We start from the raw sequence: 9179 nt of genomic DNA on the forward strand, positions 1-9179 counted from the left end.
AACTCAATAAATTAATGTATTCTATTGGGCTGGATGGAGGAACATGATCCATGTAAAAATTGTTATCGTTTTACATGCACTGAATGCTCATAAAAGTATTGGAGTGGGAACTCACTGGAAGACAGAACAGCTGTCAATGTTTGCGGAATATATTCATGCAGCCAAAACTCACAATGACAACCTGGAACTGTGCAGCACTGAATCTTCAGGGGAAAAAAGTTAGAGGCTTCATCCGTGCGTGGGCCCGAAACACCAACCTTTCAGTTAACACCCAAACGCGCTAACCCATTGCGCCACAGAGACTGATGCCATTGCATGTTGCAAGACATCCAAAACCAAGGTGTCAGTCAGTTAAAGCTTCAGATAGCTCCGACCGGGAAGAAACTTGTCCACTCTCAGTTGTACTTTTCCCAAATAAATGGAGGGACATTCATTGTGGATGCGTGGAGGCAGTCTGGACCCGCACACAGCAGACACTTCCATGTCACCGGCAACCAGCTCTCCCACAACCGGTGTGATCTACATTCCAGCCTTCAGGTGCCATGTCTGTGAGGAAGTATTCTGACTGTCCCGAAGCCGGTATTTGGTTTTAATTCGTTTCAGCTCCTGACTGCGGATATTCCTATGATTAAACGTGTACAAAATGCTTACAGGGACAGTAGGTTTCACCGTTTTTTTGCTTGGTGAAATTTCAAAGATTGAAAGCGACGCACATCAACCCCAAACCTTGTCACCTACTCCCTAACTTGACAAAATGTTGAATTCTGTTATCATGCCAAGCATTTCGGATTAATGCATTAAAATGCCAGCGTACTTTTTACCTGGCAAGACTGAAGTACAAGCTGTGATGAACAGAGTGATATAGTGGAGGGGGTACTGTGTGGGGTCAGTTTGTCTTCCTGACCAAAGCGGTTGTGGGTCACTCCCAATCCCTGGTTCTCGAGCCTGGATTTATTAATCAGGGTGTGATAAAGTACAGCAGACAACTGTTTTGTACAAAGAAGGTTTGGGTTTTATTCAAGATAGCAAATAACACAAAGACACACCAATAACACTGTAAAATCTTACAAAAGCTTCTGAACAATGGGGAATACTTTGTTTCAGGTAATAAACACAACAGAAATACCTCCGACCTCCCACTTAATCTCGAACTAAAGTAGTTTCGAGGGCAACAGAATAATGCTCACCAATCCTTCCTTTCACAGTTAGGGCTGTTTTGTGGTTTCCGGGTTCTTTGTTTACAGCCGGTTTACCTTGCCATAACCCAGACGTGGCAGAAGACCTCTGCTGCGTATTGAAGCCATTGGGGCAAGTTCTTTTCTCCGATATCGCGATGTTTCTTCCTGTGTTTTCTTGCCATGTTCTCTCGATCTAGATGTTCCAAAGTTCTTGGTCAGAAAAGTTCTTTCTGTGATGGTCAGATTAGAGATAGCTCTCTTGGTACGATAGGCCATTAATTATACACGGAGAGCCTGTTTAATCTTCGCGCCAAATCTAACATTTCTTTTGTTGAAGTTTTGCTGCCCAGCTAATTGAAACTTGATTCAGTTTTAAACTGGCGTTGATTGACTTTTCTGAATTGATGAGCTCTTGTCCATTGTGATAGCACTGCTTTTTGCTTCGGGAAGTCTGGCCTGAGCCAGATATTTCTATGCCTGTTGAAAAGGTGTTGGAATATGTATGTGACATTTGGGTCCTCTGGGTAGGGTGGATAATGTTTCTTCAGTGGTCGATACTTTAAATGCTAATGTTTTCTGGGGGCAGGTTTCGAGGGTAAACAGTTCCCAGACAATTAGATTTACTCCAATGTCCAAACTGGCCTTTGAGAGATTGACCCCACATCTTTCCTTGCAGACCCAACATTCAGCATTCAAAAGTCCCTAACTTGGTTAAAAACTCGTTGATTTCTTCCATAAGCATTTTAGGATCTCAAATTTTCTGGTTGATATTCCCAAATTAAATTTCCTTTCCAATGAATCCAAACACTGATTGATGTTCCCACGAATTTTGCAACCCTGCAGTCCCCCCTTTGACACTCTACAAACTTGAGTGTCATGTTAGGTGACCAAAATTCCTGACACCCAAGAGTCAACCTTCCCCTGTAATTACCGAGCTGAACCCAAACATACATTCGCCCTTGAATTGTATCACTGTTTTCAGGTAAATATAGTCATAAGTTACATTACAGCATAGAGTGGGTCCAACACCCGTCCATTACTCCAGTTTCACAAAAATACACAGTAAAACACACACAGTAAAACCATTTTACCACTTGACCTCTGTGTTTTTATAGCAGATGGAACCTGAACCGGACCTCACCGGGTGACTGCGATTTTACTGCAGTGTTATATCATATTTTGTGTTTCCCTCCCTGATACAATCCTTAAGTTCTGTTCGGGCTGGTCCAGCTGAGACCGATGACCTCGGCCCCTCACCCTGCAGGTAGTACACCATCAATAAAAAATCATCACGAGCTGGCGGAGCACTAAAACGTGGGAAGCTATTCTGATCCAGGAAGGAAACTCTATATTTCTGAAAATATACCACGAGGGTGGAACTATGATCTCTGAAATTTCGCCCCCTATCTGAATCGATTTTTGTTCGAGAGTATGAAAATGTTTCTGTGATACCTCTGCAACTTTTAGTAGGGCCGTAAGATGTTCGGTTAGAGGGGTGATTTGTTAACCAAAATGTATGACATAATCCTGCAGGTTGGTGATTTTTGCACTTTCAGTGAGGTGAACAGTGGGGTGTTCGGGAATGGGAACAATACATTCCTGGGCCACTTGCACTTCTGCCTCAGGTTTGAAGCAAAAACTGCTTTCATGCATCGGACGCCAGATGTGCTGTCCATGCTGGTAGTGGTGACACAATATGTCCCAACTGTGGAGGAACATGGTCTTGTGCAATTACCTCTATGGTACAGTTCATAGGCTGTGCGCCAGCAGCTTTAAACCAGCACTGTGGTTTAGAATATGTGTTCGAGTGCTGGGGACACATTATTATGTGTGCACCCAGGCTCCAGCACCCAGAGAGGTCAGTACCCATCATAGCTCGCTCCCACTTTATGACCTACAGTGGGACCGATGTGAAATGAACGTGTGCACCCCCTTGAATGATCCCAATGTTCTCCACTCTGTATATCGGTGCGGGTCGGGCTATCCCACCCATGACCGACATCCTCACTACTATTCCCATGATTGTGTAATTGGAACAGCCGCAAACCACTGGGACAGGGTAGGCTTCAGAAGCTAGGTGGAGCTGGCACGAGGTTAGTGAATTACTAAATGTGTGCAGTGCTGTGAGGTGCTTGTTGCTGATCTAGGAGGTGTAGGCAGTCTAACGATATTTCTTTCTCCACAGAGCGCTTTTGGTTCTTACTCTCAGTCCATTTGACTGCAGCGTCCACAGGACGCTCAGTGCGAAATAGGTTCAGTACCCATTTCTTTGTTATATTGCCTTTCTTGAATATGTAAGAGGAAATCCTCTCTTCCATTTTGCTTCTTTCCTCAAAAACAGTGCTGACTGCATCACACCCTTTTGTCCAACGTCCTGCCGCGGTCGCCATTCTGTAGCGGGGGTGGTGGGTTTGTCAGCTTGCCTTCCTGACCAGAGCGGTTGTGTGACGTTCCCACTCCCTGGTTCTCGACCTTGGATTTATTAATCAGGGGTGTGATAAATTACAGCAGACAACTGTTTTGCACAAATAAGGGATGGACTTTATTCAAGAAAGCAAATAACACAAATATACTCCAATAAAACTGTAAAATCTTACAAAATGGGGATTACTTTATTGCAGGTAATAAACACAACAGAAATACCTTCTAACTCCCACTTACTCTCTAACTAGATCACACTCTAGGGCTCCAGGGATTCATACTTGGGGAAGTGTGACCATAATATGGTAGAATTCTTTATTAAGATGGAGATTGACACAGTTAATTCTGAGACGAGGGTTCTAAACTTAAGAAAAGCTAACTTCAACGGGATGAGGTGTAAATTGGCTAGAATAGATTGGCAAATTATACTTAAAGGGTTGACAGTGGATAGGCAACGGGAAACATTTATTAATAACAATGATGAACTTCAACAGTTGTACATCCCTGTCAGGAGTAAAAATAAAACAGGAAAGGTGGCTCAACCGTGGCTAACAAGGGAAATTAAGGATTGTGTTAGATCCAAGGAAGAGGCACATAAATTATCCAGAAAAAGCAGCAAACCTGAGGACTGGGAGAAATTTAGAATTCAACAGAGGAGGACAAAGGGTTTAATAAGGAGGGGGAAAATAGAGTCCGAGGGGAAGCTTGCCGGGAACATAAAAACTGATTGCAAACGCTTCTATAGATATGTGAAGAGAAAAAGATGAGTGAAGACAAACGTAGGTCCCTTGCTGTCGGAATTAGGTGAATTAACAATGGGGAACAAAGAAATGTCAGACCAATTGAACAAATACTTTGGTTCTGTCTTCACGAAGCAAGACACAAATGACCTTCCGGATGTACTAGGGGACCGAGGATCTCGTGAGAAGGAGGAAATGAAGGATATCCTTATTAGGCGGGAAATTGTGTTGGGGAAATTGATGCGATTGAAGGCCGACAAATCCCCGGGGTATGATTGACTGCATCCCAGTGTACTTAAGGATGTGGCCCTCGAAATAGTGGATGCATTGGTGATCACTTTCCAACAGTCTATCGATTCTGGACTGGAGAGTAGCGAATGTAACACCACTTTTTAAAAAATGAGGGAGATAGAAAATTGGAAATTCTAGAGCGGTTCGCCTGACATCAGTCGAGGGGAAAATGTTGGAATCAATTATTAAGGATTAAATAGCAACGCTTTTGGAAAGCAGTGATAGGATCGGTCCAAGTCAGCATGGATTTGTGAAAGGGAAATCATGCTTGACAAATCTTCTGGAATTTTTTGAGGTTGTAACTTGTAGAGTGGTCAAGGAGAGTCAGTGGATGTGGTGTATTTGGACTTTCAAAAAGCCTTTGGCAAGGTTCCACATAAGAGATTGGTGTACAAAATCAAAGCACATGGTATTGGTGGTAATGTACTGACGTCGATAGAGAATTGGTTGGCAGACAGGAAGCAGAGAGTCGGGATAAACGGTTCCTTTTCGGAATGGGAGTCAGTGAACAGTCGTGTGCCGCAGGGGTCAGTGCTGGGATCCCAATAAACATTAACGATTTGGATGAAGGAATTTGAGTGTAATATCTCCAAGTTTGCAGATGACACTAAACTGGGTGGCGGTATGAGCTGTGAAAAAAATGCTAAGAGGCTGCAGGATGATTTGGACAGGTTCAGTGAGTAGGAAACTTCATAGCAGATGCAGTATCATGTCGATATGTGTGAGGTTATCCACTTTGCTGGCAAAAACACGAAGGCAGAATATTATCTGAATGGTGGCAGATTAGGAAAAGGCGAGGTGGAACAAGACCTGGGTGTCATGGTTCAACAGTAATTGAAAGTTGGCATGCAGGTAGAGCAGGCGGTGAAGTAGGCAAATGGCATGTTGGCCTTCATAGCTAGGGGATTTGAGTATAGGAGCAGGGAGGGCTTACTACAAAAGTACAGGGCCTTGGTGAGGCCCCACCAGGAATATTGTGTTCAGTTTTTGTCTCCTAATCTAAGGAAAGATGTTGTTGCTGTTGACGGAGTGCAGCGAAGGTTCAACAGACTGATTCCAGGGATGACTTGACTGACAGATGAGGAGAGACTGGATCAGCTGGGCCTTATTACACTGGGGTTGAGAAGGATGAGAGGGGAATTCATAGAAATGTATAAGATTCTGACGGGACGGGACAGGTTAGAGGTGGGAAGAATGTTCCCGATGTTGGGGAAGTCCAGAATAGTCTTAGATAAGGGGTAGGCCATTTAGGACTGAGTTGAGGAGAAACTTCTTCACTCAGAGAGTTGTTAACCTGTGGAATTACATGCCGCAGAGAGTCGTTGATTCCAATTCATTGGATATATTCAAGAGGGAGTATGATATGGCCCTTATGGCTAAAGGGATCAAGGGGTATGGAGAGAAAGTGAGAAAGGGGTACTGAGGTAATGATCAGTCATGATCATATTGAATGGTGGTGCAGGCTCGAATGGCCGACTCTTGCATCTATTTTCTATGTTTCTATGTTAACTGGCTCAAACTCTAGTGCTCCAGGGATTCATGCTCACCAGATCCTTCCTTTGACTGCTCGGGTTGTTTCACGATTTCGTGGTTCTTTGGTTTCTGCCGGTTTGCCTTGCCGTACCCCGGATGTGGAGGAGGACCTTTGCTGTGTATTGAAGCCAGTTCGGGTGAGTCCGCTGATGTGGTTAGACATATTTTGGATTAATCTCTGGTGAGTACCCAATTTCCTTTGTAATCAATAGGGTTTTAAGTTGTTTCGGTTATTTTTACCTGCTGGACAGTCTAGGCACAAATTGTAGAGTGGGAAACTTGCATGGACCCCGGTTTTCTTGGTGGTTGATTTTCCTGGTTAGTTTCGTCAGTCACGGTGGTCCGGTTGATGGCTGTTACCTCGTCAGTTGGAATTGGTGTTCCACTGATTGTTATTTGCAGTTCTTTTCATCGATGTCGTGATGTCTCTTCCTGTGTTTTCTCGCCGTGTGCTCTCGATCTTGATCTTGTTGTTCCAAAGTAATGGTCAGAAAAATAGGCTGCTCTTGGTACGATAACACCCAGTTAGACTCTGAGAGGCTGCTTAATCTTCGTGCCAAATTTAACGTTTCTTTTGTTTGAGTTTTGCTGCCCATTGCTTTTAAGTGATCTTCTTTCTGTAAGTTTTGGTGGGCTAGCTAACTGACACTTGATTAAATGTTTTAATCGTGTGTTGGTAGACTTTGGGATGGCGATTCTTCTTATTTATGAATCAATGAATTCTTGTCCTTTGTCATAGCACTGCTTTGGCTTCGGGAAGTCTGGGCTGAGCCAGATATTTCTATACATGTTGAAAAGCTGTTGGAATATGTATGTGATATTTGGGTTCTTTGGGTGGGGTGGATAATGTTTCTTCCATGGTCGATTGTTTAAATGCTAATGTTTTCTGGGCGCCTGACTATGGTTAAAGAGCTCCCCCAGACAAATTGATCAGCTACAATACACAAATTCTAAATCCCACCCCTCTGTCACTGCAGCTATCCCAACAGGTCCAAACTTGCCTTTTAAAATCCCAAACTTGTTAAGACTCGTAGATTTCTTCCATCTGCTTTTTAGGATCCCAAACGTTATTTTTCATAGGCCCAAATCGTATTTCCTTTTCAGTAAGTCCAAACACTCGGGGGTTTCCACGAATTTTGTAATCTACATAGGCAGTCCCTCGGAATCTGAGAAGACTTGCTTCCACTCCTAAAGTGAGTTCTTTGGTGGCTGAACATTCCAATGCGGGAGCCACACACCCTATCACAGGTGGGACAGATAGTCGTTGAGGGAAGGGATGGGTGGGACAGGTTTGCCGAACGCTGTTTCTGCTGTCTGCACTTGATTTCTGCATGCACTCGGCGTTGAGACTCGAGGTGCTCAGCGCCCTCTCGGATGCACTTCCTCCACTGAGGGTGGTCTTGGGCCAGGGACTCCTGGATGTCAATGGGGAAGTAGCACTTTATCAGGGAGGCTTTGAGGGTGTCTTGTAGAGTTTCTGCTGCCCACCTTTGGCTCGTTTGCCATGAAGGAGCTCCGAGTAGAGCACTTGCTTTGGGAATCTCGTGTCTGGCATGCGGACTATGTGGCCTGCCCAGCGGAGCTGATCGAGTGTGGTCAGTGCTTCAAAGCTGGGGACGTTAGCGTCTGTTCTCCAAGGGGATTTGTAGGATCTTGTGGAAGCATCGTTGGTGATATTTCTTCAGCAACTTGAGGTGTCTACTGTACATGGTCCATGTCTCTGAGCCTTGCAGGAGGGCAGGTATTATTACTACAGCCCTGTGGACCATGAGCCTGGTGGCAGCTTTGAGGGCCTGGTCTTCAAACACTACTTTCCTCAGGCGGCCGAAGGCTGCACTGGCGCATGGAGGCCGTGTTGATCTCGTCGTCGATGCCTGCTCTTTTTGATAGGAGGCTCCCGAGATATGGGAAGTGTTCCACGTTGTCCAGGGCCGCGCCGTGGATCTTGATGACTGGGGGGCAGTGCTGTGTACTTAGGACAGGCTGGTGGAGGACCTTTGTCTTACGGATGTTTAACGTAAGGCCCATGCTTTCATACGCCTCAGTAAATACTCGACTCTGTCCTGGAGTTCAGCCTCTGTATGTGCGCAGACGCAGGCCTTGGTGAGGCCTCATCTGGAATATTGTGTTCAGTTTTGGTCTCCTAATCTGAGGAAGGACGTTCTTGCTATTGAGGGAGAGCAGCGAAGTTTCACCAGACTGATTCCCAGGATGGCAGGACTGACGTGTAACGAATAACTGAATCAACTGGACTTATATTCACTGAAATTCAGAAGAATTAGAAGGGATCACAAAGAAACATGTACAGGTCTGACGGGATTGGACAGGTTCGAGGCAGGAAGAATGGTCCCGATTTTGGGGAATTGCAGAACCAGCGGACACAGACTAAGGACAAGGGGTAAGTCATTTAGGACCGAGATGAGGAGAAACTTCTTCACTCAGAGAATTCTGAACCTGTAGAATTATCTGCCACAGAAAGTTGTTGAGGCCAGTTCGTTAGCTATATTCAAAATGGAGTTAAATGTGGCCCTGACGCTAAAGGTATCAAGGGGTACTGAGGTGAATGATCAGCCATAATCATATTGAATGGTGGTGCAGGCTCGAAGGGCCGAATGGCCTACACCTGCACCTGTTTTCTATGTTTCTATGTTTCTATGCAAAGCACTGAAAAAAATGGTTTAAGTATCGACTCTGCCTCAGTTAGCATTTCGTTCATTGTGCAAAAGAAGGTGAGGGGTTAATTAATTATGCTTTCCCATCAAAGCAACACAAAAGTTTAACAAAAAACATACGGTGACTGGCAGGTGAGCGCTGCTTCTGACAGCCGGTGAGAATGGGCGGGGATTTTAAAGCCCCTTGTATTGTGAAACCTTCATGTCGCCAAACATTTCCTATGTGCTGGAAAGACCTCGTGGCGCAACGTTAGCACGTCTGACCCCAGATCACGTCGAAGTCTCTGTTCTTCAGGATAATTCGGGAATTAATAGTTTCTTTGCTGTCTCTGAATCACCATATC

The sequence above is a fragment of the Pristiophorus japonicus genome, unplaced genomic scaffold, assembly GCF_044704955.1.
Source record: "Pristiophorus japonicus isolate sPriJap1 unplaced genomic scaffold, sPriJap1.hap1 HAP1_SCAFFOLD_47, whole genome shotgun sequence".
NCBI classification, from domain to species: domain Eukaryota; kingdom Metazoa; phylum Chordata; class Chondrichthyes; family Pristiophoridae; genus Pristiophorus; species Pristiophorus japonicus.